General features: G+C 45.2%; 1 pseudogene; it reads right to left on the reverse strand.

Annotated features, from left to right (window-relative positions):
* Positions 1-15,612, reverse strand: part of LOC131926157 (retroelement silencing factor 1-like) — a 29,133-nt pseudogene extending 13,521 nt beyond the window's left edge.

A 15,612-nucleotide genomic window follows, 5' to 3' on the forward strand; every position in this document is an offset into this window, starting at 1 on the left:
TCTAGCAATTCTCTTGTCTCCCTGTCTCACCTTTCTGTAGGAGAGCTGTGATTACACATGTATGCTACTGTGCCCAGCTTTTATAGGCATTCTTGAGATTCAAACTCAGATCCTTACATTTGACTGGCAGGTGCTTTACCCAGTGAGCTGTTGCTCCAGTCCTAAAAGGGCCCTTTAAAAAGTTAGGTTATAAATCTATTTGTAGGCAGAGTTTTTGCTGGGACCATCAACTCCAAAATAAACACACAAAGACTTAGTATTAACTATAAATGCTTGGCCAACAGCTCAGGCTTATTCCTAACTAGCTCTTACGACTTAAATCAACCCATGTCTATCAATCTGCACTCTGCCTGTTACTTCTCTTTCACCCTGCACCTCCTGTGTCCTCTCCATAGCTGTCTGGTGACTCCTTTGACTCTGCCCTTCTTCCCAGTGTCCTTAGTCTGGTTCTCCTGCTTGACCTTATCCTGTCCAGCTATTGGCCAGTCAGCTTTTTTACTAAACCAATCACAGTGACATATATAACAACTCTAGCTGTCCTAGAACTCCCTTTGTAGACCAGGCTGGCCTCAAACTCACCAAGATCCACCTGTCTCTGCCTCCTGAGTGCTGGGATTAAAGGCGCATGCCACCATCTCCTGGTTATAAATCTGTTCTTAAGTCATTGTAGCTATGAAATTGGACAGTAGCAAAATACAATCTACCTGTTAGCACCCAGTGAAATGATTACCCGCAGATACAAAAATAGGGAAATTCTAACCCCATAGTGCCGTTGAGAATGTGGAGGGCCAGCAGGACTGACTCAGCATGTGCTTTGGTGCATGCCTGATGACGTGAGTTTATCCCTGCATCCCGCAAGGTGGCTGGAGAGTTCTGAGTTGTCCTTTGACCCCCACACACGCCCTGTGGCCTGGGTGCACCTGTGCTCACTCATTTGTGAACACGCAATAAATAAATATTTAAAAAGGAAGTGGTGTGTGGGACCCAGCAGAGATGTAGGCCAGTTGATAGCCAGCCTTGCCTCACAGCACAGGATCCTGGGATCCATCCCTGGCACCACATAAGTAGCCTGTGGATGTTAAAGAAGTACTTTGGACTCGTGCCAAGACAGCGTCTTCCCTCCTCTCGTTCTGTTCACGTCCTCCACCTGCCTGTCTCATCCTGCAGAACAAGCACACCTTTGTACCATGGAACTTTAGGGTTTCACACCATTCATACTTGAATCTCTCAGAACTGCTCATCTATTCCATCCGTAGAATTTTACTCTATGCAGGCAAAATGCCAGCCGCCAACCCATTGGCTGACCATCAACCTGGCCAGGGGTCCTGTTTTCTCTGTAGAGCCTGAGTTCAAATCACTGGGTCCTCTGCCTCTGATTCTGCTCAGTGGAATGACACCCGTTGTCCTTCTCTCAAAGTAGCCCTCCAGGCCGACTGACAGTGTTTCAAATGACCTTGGAGCCGCCCTCAGACGCGCTTCCCCCGCGATACTGCTGGCGGCCTGCAGGGGGCGCTCCCGCCCAGGACTGGCCTCCCTGCAGGACCGACTTTCGGTGGAGCTCGGCTTTCTTATGCCTGCGTTCTCTTTAACAATGAAGCTTGCGTTTGTTTAACTGTGACCCGGTGGCACAGCTGGGGGCCCAGAAGTATTCTATGCCGCTTTGTTATTTTAGGTTTCATAAGCAGCTAGGAAGTGACATTCAAAATGACATCCTCAGGGCAGGACGCCAGAAACCAAGTCTTTCGCCTCCTGGGTAGACTGGGACGCCGCGCTGGTGCCACGCCAGCAGCCAGGGTGCCGGGTGAGATCCACGCCTGCTTTTTAGTGGTCCGGGCTTGAGAGAGAAAACCCTGCCTGGTGCAGGTTGAATTCTTCTGAGGACCAGCCTGAGATAAACTGTAGTTTGTTCACAACTGAGTTTTCCTCCAATTGATAGGGCTTCTTTTTCAGTCAATAAAATATAAAAAGAAACCGAAGACGGAGGTTCCGGCATAGTTGTTGAATTACCCCTAGTTAATGTGTCACCATGTGCGGAGTAACTTGAATGTCTGAATCAGGCCGTGGTCTTATCAGATGGTGGCGGAATTCCTGGAAAATCGGTATTTCATTGTGGTGGGACCAAGGAGTTGCTGGCCTTGCCAACCGAAGGTGGACTAAAACAAGGCTGTCCGATTTAGCAAATACAAATAAGCACTCTCAGTTAAATGTGAACTTCAGGCACTAAACTCCTACGTCTCATTTTGTTTGTGTGAGACAGGGTCTCACTGTGTAGCTTTGACTGGACTGGAACTCTCTATTAGACCAGGCTAGCCTGGAATTCACCTGCCCCTGCCCCCTCAAGTGCTGGGATTAAAGGTGTGTGCCACTCTGCCCAGCCTTACTTTAAAAAAATTTTAAATGTTCAGCAAATACTAAAAGTCAGTTTCTTCTGTTGAAACTCAAACTTGTAGGGTGTGACACCTTTAACCCCAGTGTTCAGGAGGCAGGCAGATCTCTGTGAGTTGAGGCCAGTCAGTTCACATTTAAGCAAGTGTCCTATATTCATTTGGTAATACACACTGGAAGAGAAGACTCAATCTAAAAGACTTTAGACCAGTGGTTCTCAACCTGTGGGTCGCGGTCCCCATGGGCCAGACGACCCTTTCATAGGGGCTGCATACCAGATATTTACATTATGATTCATAACAGTAGCAAAATTAAAGTTAGGAAGTAACAGTGAAATAATTTTATGGTTGGGGATCACCACAACATGAGGAACTGTATTAAAGAGTTGCAGCGTTAGGAAGGTTGAGAACCACTGTTTGGACCTTCATTATCATTTTACATAGCCACTATGCAGGGTTCGGAGTATGTCTTTCCATATACCATTCATGCACATATGTAAGTATGTGTGCGATTTTACATTTGCAGCTAAGTGACTTTAGAAGAGTTACCTAACCTGTCTGGGGCTTGGTTTTCTTTCTTTTTAAGATTTCTTTATTTTTATTTTATGTGTATGGGTGTTTGCCTACATGTATGCATGTGTGCCTGGTGCCCTTAGAGGTCCTTGGAATCCAGAAGAAGACATCAGGTCCCCTGGAACTGGAGTCAGAGGTGGGTGCTGGGAACTGAACCCAGGTCCTCTGTAAGAGCCTGAAACTGCTGCTGAGCCGTCTCTCCAGCCTCCATTTTTAATGTTAGTTGTCAATCTTATGATAACATAATAACGCTTAATTTGTAAAGCATTATCGTCAATATGCATGGATAGAGAAAAGTGTAACGTACAGCTTATGGTACTATCTAGGGCATTTATTGGGGTCTCCTGCAGACAAGGTGGGGCTAATACAATGCAGTTTGCCTGTGCTGGTGTGGGCAGGGCACTTTGAACCCATTGCATGCCTGACAGATAAAATGTCTGAGTAAGAAAGCATTTGCTGTCTTAGCAACTCCAAGCTGTGACACTGGCCTTCTGGAGACTTCTTAGCTTCCAAAACTGCACACGTCAATGCCTTATGATAATTCTACACTCTCCCACCCCTACTCCAGGGCCAGCAAGGTGGCTGAGCTGGTAAAGGTGCTTGCTGTCAAGCCTGATGACCCAAGTTCAATCCCCGAGACCAACATCATAGAAGGAAAGAAACAACTTCTGCATACACACACACACACACACACACACACACAGAGGGGTGGAGGATAGATCATATTCCCCTTTTTCTCTGGAGAATCTCTATGGTGGTTTTTGTTTAATTTCTTCTAGTATGTTTTTTTCCTCCTCACAGTATTCACTTCCTTCATGATTTTATTTCCTCCTGTTGGCACATTCCGATTTTCACATGTCATGTTAAAAGTTTTCTCCTGATGCCCAGCAGGCATTGGTTGAAGCCTGGCACCTTGGGGAGGGTTAGTAGGGTGTTCTGACTGGATAGTTGCCTTGATGTCTACATCCTTTTTAGAGATGTTTTATTTGTTCTTTGAGAATCTCATACAATGTATTTCGACCAGATTCTCCCTGCTCCCCTGGTGTCTACATTTTAAAGGTTAGTTTCCTAGTGAGCTGCTCTGGGGTGGAGGAGACATGAGGCTAGGCCTTGAGAGCTCATGTTGCAGCTGCTCACTTAGCAACCCTGCCCTACAGTGTGACTCATGCCCAGACACCTCCCCAGCTTCTCTACCATCACAGAGACAAACTTAAGCTCTTTTATTGGGGTGAGGCTGAGGGGTGTGGGGGAGGGTGGTGATTCAAAGACTTGAATGACTTGCAGGTTTTGTTGTTTTGTGCTAAGGACTGAACTCTGGGTTTTACAGATGCCAGCACGCCTAGCCTTCTGCCCGCTTCATAAACAGTATTTCTACCCGTTCTCTTTATTTTTAACCCCCTCACTTCCACCAGTAACAGGTCTACCGATTCCCAAGCCTTCGGGGGTTTCGCGAGTACAAATTAAAATTATCATTCTGTGTATTTGGTGTGTGTGTGTGTGTGTGTGTGTGTGTGTGTGTGTGTGCCTGCCACACACACATGGGGAGGCCTGAGGATAACTTTGTGGAGTTGATTCTCTCCTTTAACTTTATGTGGCTTCTGGGATTTGAACTCAGGTCATAGGCTCGTACAGAAAGCACCATTACTGAGCTGAGCCATCTCACTGGCCTATTTTTAAATAATTTTCTAAAATTTGCTTGATTCTTAACTTTTCTTGCTGCTATCTTAGGATTCTATTTTTTTTTTTTCAGTTCCAAGTCGTTTACTTATGAGATATTAACTTTGTGTGTTCATTTTGTTATGGACAATGTGGTACACTTTCTTACTGTGTGTGTTGTATGGACATGTTTTTTGTATATACATATTCCTGTGGGTGTGCGCACACGTGTGTGGAGGAACACACGCACATATGTGTTTGTGAAAGGCAGAGGCTGACTTTGGGTGCTTTACTGGGTCACATTCCACCTCATTTATTTAAAATATGCTTTCTTTTCAGTAGGATTCGTTTATTTATTTAATGTGAAACGCACTGGAATTAGAGCTGTAGGCTGTTGGATGCCACCTGACATTCACGCCGGACCCGAACCTGGTTCTTCTGGAGGAGCAACAAGAGTTCCTAACTCTCTCTACAGCTCTCACCTTCTGCTTTTGAGACAGGCTCTCTCGTGGAACCTGGAGCCCATGAGCTAAGCTCTGGGCATGTGCCAGTCTCCACCCACACCTTGCCTTGGAGTTAGAGAGGCATGCTACCCTGCCTGGCTTCCAAACTCAGCCTTGTGTTGCACGACGGGCACTTTACTGAGCCATCTCTCTGGTCTCACATTTTCTTATTCTCGCGTGCCCAAACTTTCACAGTAATACACTGCAGACACGAAAACTTTCTTCCTTTTTGTTTGTCCTGTTGCAGAACTGGGGTTGGGCCCAGGGCCTCATGTATGCTAGGCCAGTGCTTTGCCACTGAACTGTATGGTCTGGGCCTTCCCAGATCAATCATTAATCAAGAAAATGTCTCACAGAGTTGCCTACAGGCCAATCTGATGGAGGGGATGACAAAAACCAACCAAACAAAACTTAACCAGGACCTCTTACCTGGTTACCAGGACCTCTTGCTAACTTAGATGCTTTTCTACTTCCTGCATCTGTCCTTTCTTAAATTGCTGTCTGGTACCTTTGTACATCATGGAGGAGAGCTGGTGATGTGGGTCTCCTTGTCTTTCCCCGATGTCGTTAGCTGTTCCTAGTAAATCTGAGGCTGGTTCAGTTGCCTGCACCACTAGGGAAGGAAGCATCCGTCCCCTTTAGAGATCCTTGTTACAAAGGAATGCTGAATTTACCCAAAGACCTTTTAAAAGTCCCTATGGGTTTTTAAAAACTAGCCTCCAGTATTTCACAGTCTAAGGAGAATGTGCAGGATTCACTTCTCTTCTTCTGCTTTGTGTGTCCTGGGGATCAATCGGATCATCAGGCTGGCTGCAAGTGCCCTGACCCACTGAGCCATCTGGCTAGTCTGCTCAGCGGTAGAACCCAGGACTTTGTGCATGCCAGGCAAGAACTCTACCAACATCCACGGCCCCTTCCCTATGGTTTTTTTAAAAACCCATATTCAGGAATGAAATTCATATGTAGTTTGCTTTTTAGGTTGTTGTTTTTTTTTAAAGACAGGTCTCATTATGTATATAGCTCTGGCTGTCCTGTAACTCACCGTGTAGACCAGGCTAGCCTTGAACTCACAGAGATTCACCTGCCTCAGCCTCCCAGGTGCTGGGATTAAAGGCATGCGCCTCCACTATTTCTGGATCTTCAGTTTTCTTTTTGATGTTGTAGCTTTCAGATTTGGGCATCAATGTAACAGTGGCTTTGTTAAAAAAAAAAAAAAAAAAGAAGTTCAGAAAGCTTGCTTTCTCTGTTATGTTTTTGAAAAGTTTGACATCGTTGATATTTGGCAAGGGATCCAATAAGTTCTAGTGCCCTCCACCACATCCAGTCCCAGCAGGAAGGGAATGGCTCCCCGCCAGCACACCCCCCTGATGGCCACATTGAAAGCCACTGCTCAGCAGGTACCCAAGGAAGAATTATTGAAAGAAAGTTGCAAAACCGACTTTCTAGAAGCCTTAGGGAGCCGGAAAAGGAGGAGAAGGAAAAGGAAAAGGAGGAGGAGGAAGTGAATTGTGTTGTTTGGATAAGACCATGTTTTCCTCCAGTCCACCTCCAGACAAGGCTGAGAAAACAGGACAAAGTCAATGAAATTCCTGCCACTCCTTAACTGCTCTTGCAGCACTGGGTCTCTTTAATTTTGTTGATGTTTTCCCTGAGGAATGATGAAAGTCTGCTGTGTACCACTGGCTAAGGTCTGGGGTTGCCACTCACCGAGAAACAGCAAAGCATTGTGTTGGTTTGAAGACCTGCCCTTTCCCTGTGGAGATGTCTAATGTATTGTAGTTGCCTGACCTAGCTGTCTAAACCAGCATCTAATGGTGTCTCATAGTTAATCCACTGCTGGAGGAAACCCTGAAGGAAAAGGGTCTAGAAAGAGTTTGGTATAAATGGGACTCCTCTTCTGGCTATGTGTGCCTGTGGAAGTTGATCCTCCTGAAGCTAAACTTTACCATCATTCTCCAGGTTATAGATCTTGGGGAAGTCTGCCGGAGTCCAGCTCCAACCTGTCGAAGGGTTCTTGCGGGAGGAGAGAGGAATGAGGAAGTATTAGATAGAAAGGTAGAAAGAGACAATAAGAAAGAGACACAGGAGAGCTTTGGGAGGGCCCTGGGTCACTTCAAGGTTTACTCCAAAGGGCTTTTTGTACAATGCCAAGGGGTGAGGCAAAAGATCTCCCCATTTAAGATCAAAGCACAACATACAGCCAAGTGTAGACCCTTCAAAACACCTGATAACCACGCCCCTGGCCAAATCATCCCATTATGCAGCCCTGCTGGGTAAAGCAAGCTCAGATTCTTTGACCTTGAGTAATTTGGGTTCCACAAGATCTATGTAATGAGGGGGTTTTGAAGACATGCTCATATTTTTGTTTGCTTGTTTGTTGGTTTTTTGGTTTTTGTTTTTTTTGAGACAGGGTTTCCCTGTGTAGCTTTGTGCCTGTCCTGGAACTTACTCTGTAGCCCAAGCTGGCCTCGAACTCACAGGGATCCACCTGGCTCTGCCTCCTGAGTGCTGGGATTAAAGGTGTGTGCCACCAGCGCCCAGCTGTTTGTTTTTTGAAACAAGATCTCTCTGTGTAGCCCTGGCTGTCCTGGAACTCACTATGTAGACCAGGCTGGCCTCGAACTCACAGAGACTGGCCTGCCTCTGCCTCCTGAGTGCTGATATTAAAGGTGTGCAACACCACCACCTGGCAGCATGTTCATATTTTAAATGGGCTTAGTTGTTTAATATTCCTTTACACTGTGTAAAGATGTGTCACTCTGATTGGTTTAATAAAAAGTTGAACTGCCAATAGCTTAGGCAGGACTTTATGCTGGGAAGAAGAAGGAGGAGACTCCAGGAGACACAGAGCAAGCAGGATGGGCACTATAGAGATGAGGTAATAAAACCATGAGGCAGAAAGTAAGCGAATAGAAATGGGTTAATTTAAGTTATAAGAGCCAGTTAGAAACAATCCTAAGCTAAGGCTGAGCTTTTATAATTAATAAGAAGTCTCCATGTTGTTATTTGTGAACTGGCGGCCCAAAGAAAAATCTGACTACACATGGCCCTAGCTAACAATATCTACCTTATAAGGTCAATGCGAAAAAATCAAGGACACATTGGATAAAAGGTTTCTGACAGGGTCTAGCCTCTAAAAATTTTCTACAGTCTATTGTTATTATTGCTTTATAAGCCACCTCATACTGATGGGTGTGTCACCTCATTTTTTTTGAAGACCCAAGTTCCAATCAAAAACAAAAAACCAACCATGTAAAGCCAAGCATGGCCAGCATGACCATAGAGAAGTGCAAAATGGAGACAGGAGAATGCCCAGAACCTCCCAGGCTGGCTAGTGTCGTGTATGCCCTGGAGAAGAGACTGTCACCAGGAAGAAGGTGACACACATGCCATGGCACACATGAACACAGCAACACACGAATATAGGCACACATAGATAAAAGTCTTAATTGGATTCTTAGTGACCCCAAACCAGGAGATTAGCAGGTTCTCAAGGGGAAACTCTTACAGCAGTGGATCTCAACCTTCCTGACGCCGTGACCTTTCAATACAGTTCCTCATTTCATGTCATGGTGATCCCCAACATAAAATTACTTCATTGCTCCCCCATAGCTATAATTTTGCTACTGTTATGAATCAGAATGTAGATATCTGATATGTGACCCTATGGGGGTTGTGACCCATAGGTTGAGAACCACTGTTTTACAGTCACAGACCTCTGGGATTCACCATAAAATGATAACAGACTAATAACTTCCTGTGTGTGATTGGTGGAATTAGGTCTAACCTGTTCTTATTTTTCCCCTTTTCTTTTTTGGTTTTGTTGAGACAGTCTCCATGTAGCCCAGGCTGGCCTTTGTGAGAAACTTTTTTTTCTATCAAAGGTAGTTAGTTAGATCGACAGGGCCCATATTTCCTAAACACCTCCCCCCACTTCCCCTTTGCACCAATAAGTAAATAACATCGGCCTGAGAAGCTGAGCTCCAATGGGATGAGACGGGTTTCCCACCCATGTCAGTGATGGAATACAGACGCCATTTTGGCCAAGGATGCTGCTGGTTAGCTCAGGTGGGTTCCAAGGCAACCTCTTTGCAAAAAGTAATTGCCTTGCTGAATTACTTCCCCTTTTCATGAGTTCCTTTGTGAGACATGGAGATTATTCTTTTCCAACACCTTGAATGTCTGCTCCTCCGGCCTCGGCCCAGGATTACAGGTGTGCACCATCTTGCCAAGCTTTTATTTTTTTCCTCTCTTGCTATGCTTAGATCTAGTCCCCAACCCGAAGTGAGGACTTCTTAGAGCAGTGGTTTTGGAGGTCAGAGAGAACACAGCAGAAATACCTTGGGGAGCCCATCCTTGATCTATGTGGGGTTTCAATTTCTTCCAGAAGGTTCAGTTCCCAGCATCCACTTGACAGCTCACCACCGTGTGTGACTTCAGTTCAACACACTCTTCTGGCCTCCTCTGGCACTAAGCAAGCAAGTGGTGCACAGACATACGTGCAGGGAAAACACCCATACACATCAAATAAAACACATAAAAATTGAAAAAGTTAAAATGAAATTGCATGTGGCCAATCAAAATTCGTTTGTAGTGAGCATCTTTTACAGTGACCACCTTTTTTAATATGGAAAAGACGTCATGATGGGTCATTGAACTGAAAAACAAACCAGGATTATGGTAGGGAAATGCATATAATAAACTTTCTATAATGCTAAGGGCATGAGTACTTGAAGAAAAATGTTTATTTAGTGTCTGTGTGTATATGTGTGTGGCATATGTGTGTCATGGTGCTGCTGTGAACACAAGAAGACACCATGAAGGAGTTGGTTCTCTTTTCCCACCTCGTGAGCCCCAGGGACCAAACCCATCACCAGGCTTGGTAACACTGAGCCATCTTGAGGGCCAAAGTGTGGGACCTTAAAGTCATGCTAACTGGGCTGCAGCATCATCACCACCCTGGAGCTTGACAGAGGCATAGAATCAGGGACCCCACTCCAGGCTCCCTGAACCAGGGTCTTTATGGTGATTAGATCTCCACGGGGTTGGTGTGCACAGTGACCTAGGAGATGCATTTCTTCTAGAACATGGTTCTTGTCTTGGGTGTGAATTGTGATGGAGAGTGTAGAAGAAAATCCCCAAACCCCAGGTGCATCAGGCCAATTAAACCCCAGTCTGCAGGAGGTAGTACCTGGTGTTCTGCATCACAAAACTCCTGGGAGATCATACCAAACAGCCACAGGGTGTGTGAGTGTGTGTGTGTGTGTGTGTGTGTGTGTGTGTGTGTGTGTATGGCGGGGCAGCTGCTTTGTGGGTAAACTCCACATGACTGTCCTCTTTCCTGTGTCCTGTTTCCCTGTATTTCCCCCTCTGTCTCTCTCTCACACAGATTTTTTTGTTTGTTTATTTACTTATTTATTGTTTATATACTTGGTGTTTTTTAGACAGGATCTCACATAGCCCAGACTGGCCTCCAACAGGCTATGCATCTGAGGATGATACTGAACATTTGATTCTCCTGCCTCCACTCCCTAGTGCTAGGATTACAGGTGTGTACTACCTCTTCTGACTACTTTCCTGTATTTCCCAGCGTGTGTGTGTGTGTGTGTGTGTGTGTGTGTGTGTGTGTGTGTGTGTGTGGTGTTCAGAGGACAGTCTCCGGGGTCCTTTCTGAGGCTCAACTCACCTTAAATTTTTTGTTTGTTAGTTTGTTTGTTTTTTTTCTAGACAGGGTTTCTCTGTATAACAGTCCTGGCTGTCCTGGAACTCACTCTATAGACCAGGCTGGGCTTGAATGCACAGAGATCCATCTGTCTCTGCCTCCTGAGTACTGGGGTTAAAGGTGTGTGCCACCACTGCCAGGCTTAAAATGTTTTAAAAGTAAAACATAATTGCATCATTTCCCCCTCCCCTTTCCCTCTCCCAACCCCTCTCATGAACTCACCTTGCTGCTTCTCAAACTCATGATCTCTTTTTCTCTTTTTCTTAGGTGTTCACACACACACACACACACACACACACACACACACACACACACACACACACCTGTACAATCCTTATAATGTTACTTGTATGTATGCGATTATAGGATTTCAGGGCTGACCACTTGGTATGTGATAACCAACCGGGGTCTCCTCCCTAGGGAAGTCTGTTTCTCCAGGTCTCAACACTCTTTAGTTGCTTACAGTTTTTGGCTCAGGGTTAAGGCCTTGTGAAGCTCCCTTTTCCACGTTAGCATGTCTATCGGTATCCTCCTTGTTCAGTGGTCATGTTAGCGAGCCTTTGTTGGATGTAGCTTCTCTGACATTTCTAGGAGACATGATCTCACAGCAGCCTTCCTGTTCCTCTGACAGTCTTTCTGCTCCCCTTTCATGCTGTTCCCTGAGTCTCAGGTGCAGGAGTTGTGTTGTAGATGTATCCACTGGGATGACTCCCCACAATCACTTGTTCTCTGCATTTTGATCAATTGTGGTTTTCTGTAATGGTCTTGTCTGTTGCAGAGATGTTTTAGAAAGCTCCTATGACTAGCTTTTTGAAAATGTGGGTTTGAGGGGATGGAGAACTGGCTCAGAGGTTAGGAGAACTTGTTCTTGCAGAGGACCTGGCTTTGATGATTCCCAGAATCCATGAAGTGGCTCACAACCATCCATAACTCCAGTTCTAGGAGATCCAGCATATTCTTTTGACCTCTGCAGATACGAGGCATGCTCATGGTGCACATACATACATATATGCAGACATAATATAAAACAAAACAAAATAAGAGTGGTTATTTGAAAGAAAATGCCCCCCAAAGGGAGTAGCACTATTAGGAGGTGTGGCCTTGTTGGAGGAAGTATGTCACTGTGGGGGTGACGTTGAGGTCTCCTATGCTCAAGCTACACCAGTGTCACAGTTCACTTCCTATTGCCTGTGGATCAAGATATAGATCTCTCAGCTCCTTCTCCAGCACCATGTCTGCCTGCATGCTGCCATGATGCCATGAGGATAATGGACTAAATCTCTAAAACTGTAAGCTATCCCAACTAAATGTTTCCCTTTATAAGACTTGCTGTGATCATGGTGTCTCTTCACAGCAATAGAAACCCTAATTAAGACAATAAGGTACTCTAAAAAATGCCAATGGGTTCTGTGAACCAAACGTGGGTCTTCTGAGAGTGGAGGAGGAAGTGAGGGGAGAAGATTTTCCTGAGTCATCGGTTGAGGGTCACACAGAAAGGGACTTAAGATGTACTGAAGATCAAGGTGTGGTGGCTCATGCCTTTAATTCCAGCACTAGGGATGCTGAGGCAGGAGGATTGCTTTGAATTTGAGGCTACACTGGGATATATGCTAAGTATCAGGCCATCCGGGCTACATAGCAAGATCCTGCTGCAAAACACAAAGCCGAGTTTGAGAGTACTTCTGCCTGTTCCTGTCGCCTAGTGGGCCTCAGCTTCTGCTAACCACTGTGATCTCCTGAGGGCTTTGAAAAATCTCGATGGTTAGCTGTTTGCCTGTCCAGTTCAATCTGGATCTTTACAGAAGCCCTGATTGTGCTGTGCTCCAAGGTTTGGAACCGAGGTTGATGAGAGGTTCAAGGTCATCCTTGGTTATGTATTCTGCTTCAGTTTTATGAGACTCTGTCTCAAAAACCACCACCACACACACACACACACACACACACACACACACACACACACACGAAAAAGAAGCAAGAGAATGAGTGAGCGCTGTTTTCCTTTTGTGAAAGGACAAAGTTTGTTTTCTAACAGTGTTAGACTTCCTGGCCAAGGCCAATGAGATCAGTTCTCTTATAGGGTTAAAGACTGTCAATCAGTCCCTTGGCCACTAGGGGGATGGAAACAGTTTGGGAGAATAAGTGCCCAGGAGAAATTGCTCATAGTGTATGTAAATTATACCTGCTAGCCTAGTGGGCAAAAGACCAGCATGCATTACCATTTTCAATACTTTTATGTAGGAGATATTTAAATCCTATGAGATCCCCCAGGGGACTTGATTTTTACCCCCAAATGAATGAAGATTGGCCCAATCATTTTGGAGAAAGCAATGTATTCCCTGAATGGCTATTCTAAGTCAGAAGCTATGCTAAACCCTTTGGATATACAAATAGAAGTCCTGTAGCAATCTGACCCAGGAGACACCACTGTCATTCCTGTCTTCAGATGGAAATGGAAGGTTGGAGATAGCAAAGAAAAGAATTGGGAAAAAAAGATTTTGAATCCAGGCAACTAGACTCCAGGACCTGCCTTTTTTCTTTTCTTTTCTTTTCTTTTTTTTTTTTTTTTTTAAAGAGAGGGCCTCACTATTAACTTTGGCTGTCCTGGAACTCACTCTGTAGCCCAGGCTAGCCTTGAACTCACAGAGATCCATCTGCCTCTGCCTCCCGAGTGCTGGGATTAAAGGCATGTGCCACCACATCAGGCTTTCAGACCTTCCTTTTAATCTCCAAATGTGTCACCTAAAAATAAACTTAGGGGAGAAGCTCAAAAGTTAAGAGCACTTGCTGCTCATGCAGAGGACCAGAGTTTGGTTCCCAGCACCCACATATGGCAACCCACATATTGCCTGTAATTCCAGCTCCAGGGAACCTGATGCCCTCCTCTGGCCTCTGTGGTCACCTGAACACACTAATAGGTTTTCTGTCCCCTAATAATAGGTTTCTCTGCTGATGCAGTAAGCTGGATCAAGTTGAATTGAAAAAGTATAAAAACAGGTTTATTTGAGCAAAGCAACTCCCAGACAGGTTCTCCAGTCCCAAAGATCAAGGCTAGAGAGGTCATGCACCCGATCTAAAGCAGGAAGACTATATAGGTTGTAGACGAGGGTTGATGATGTGTCTCCCACAAGCTGGGTTTGTGCCCAAGTATGGTCAAAAGCTGACCACTTTATGTGGGGACTTGAGCTGCTGGCAACTTCAGGGGAGGAGCTGCTGTAGCTGCCAAGAATGCAGAATTGGGCTTTTTGGTGCCTTCCCTTTGTTCAGAGATTCTGTGAGTGGGCAGGGTTTGGAGAGACAGGAACTGGGCTTCTTAGACCTTGCAGGAATGTGCTGTAAGTTCCAACTGAACATACACAGAGGAATGTTCACATGGACATACACATTAATAATATAATAAATCTTTAAAAAATAAACTTACCCAACACAGTCCTTTCAGTTATATTTACTGAAGGAAGGGATAAGGTAACAACACAATTCAGAACCTAAGGAAACTTAGAGCAATTGCGATGCCCCTCTTTTGATAGAATGTCAAATAAATGAAACAATATGTATCTTAGTCTCTTTTCCTGTTGCTGTAATAAAATATTCTGACAAAAGCAACTTCAGGGAGAAAGGGCTTATTCTGGCTTACAGTTCAAGGTGCAGGCCACCGCTCAGCTCACTGTCTTCCACATGTACATTCCAGGATCTACTGTCTAGGAAATAGTCCCAACTATAGTTAAGAAGTGTTTATTCACATTGATTAACACAATCAAGAGGACCCTTGTGTGATATTTAGTTTGTGTTCTGACTAAGTTTGCTTGGAGAGCAGAGGGTGGAGCCTTTAATTCCAGCACTTGGGAGGCTCATGACTTTAATCCCAGCACTTGGGAGGTGGAGACAGGATCTTGGCCCCTTTCTGTCTGAGGATTTGTAGAGGTAAGAAGTATCTAGTGGATGCTGCTCTGTGTAGTGGTATTTGCTCCACCCATGATCTTGGGCTATAGGGCCAGAAGGAGATGGTGCTTCTTGCCATTGTATATGACCTCTTATAAGGAAAGGAAGGGGGTCATATGCTCCTCTCCCTGCTGCCTGCAAGGTGGATTCACTCCCGGTCAGATCAGAGGACGACTTCAGCTGTCTACTCTGTTCTGTCTGTATTTGTGAGTGTATTTCCTCAATTTATGTCTTAATAATCCCTATTACGCCGGGCGGTGGTGGCGCACGCCTTTAATCCCAGCACTCGGGAGGCAGAGCCAGGTGGATCTCTGTGAGTTCGAGGCCAGCCTGGGCTACCAAGTGAGTTCCAGGAAAGGCGCAAAGCTACACAGAGAAACCCTGTCTCGAAAAACCAAAAAAAATAATAATAATAATAAAAAATAATCCCTATTACCCATTAAATAGACTCATGTGGATTGGTCTTAATAGCTCTGCTTCTTTGATCTTTCAGGTTATTATCCTGATATTTGACTCTTGGTTTTTATTAATAAGACTAATTAGGATCACACTTCATTTGGTGCCCAATGTGGGACATGAATTCATAAAAAAGCCACTTGCTTGTGGCTTTGCAGCCACCTGCACACGCCCAAGCTGCACATGGGGGCTCCCTCCAGAGCCACTGCCTCGCCAGCTAAGTTTTCCTTTCTTTTTTTCCCCCCAAGCCCTCTGAGTGACTTTGGGATTTTTCTGTTGCAGCCTCTCTGCAGCAAACTCCACAGGTGCCACCAGAGTTAGCCCCTTACCACTGGCCAGCTCTGCCTTCAGTCAGCTTCTGCTGCATGTGCTTCTTCCCCAT

Source organism: Peromyscus eremicus, chromosome 16_21 (assembly GCF_949786415.1).
Source record: "Peromyscus eremicus chromosome 16_21, PerEre_H2_v1, whole genome shotgun sequence".
Classification (NCBI taxonomy): Eukaryota; Metazoa; Chordata; class Mammalia; order Rodentia; family Cricetidae; genus Peromyscus; species Peromyscus eremicus.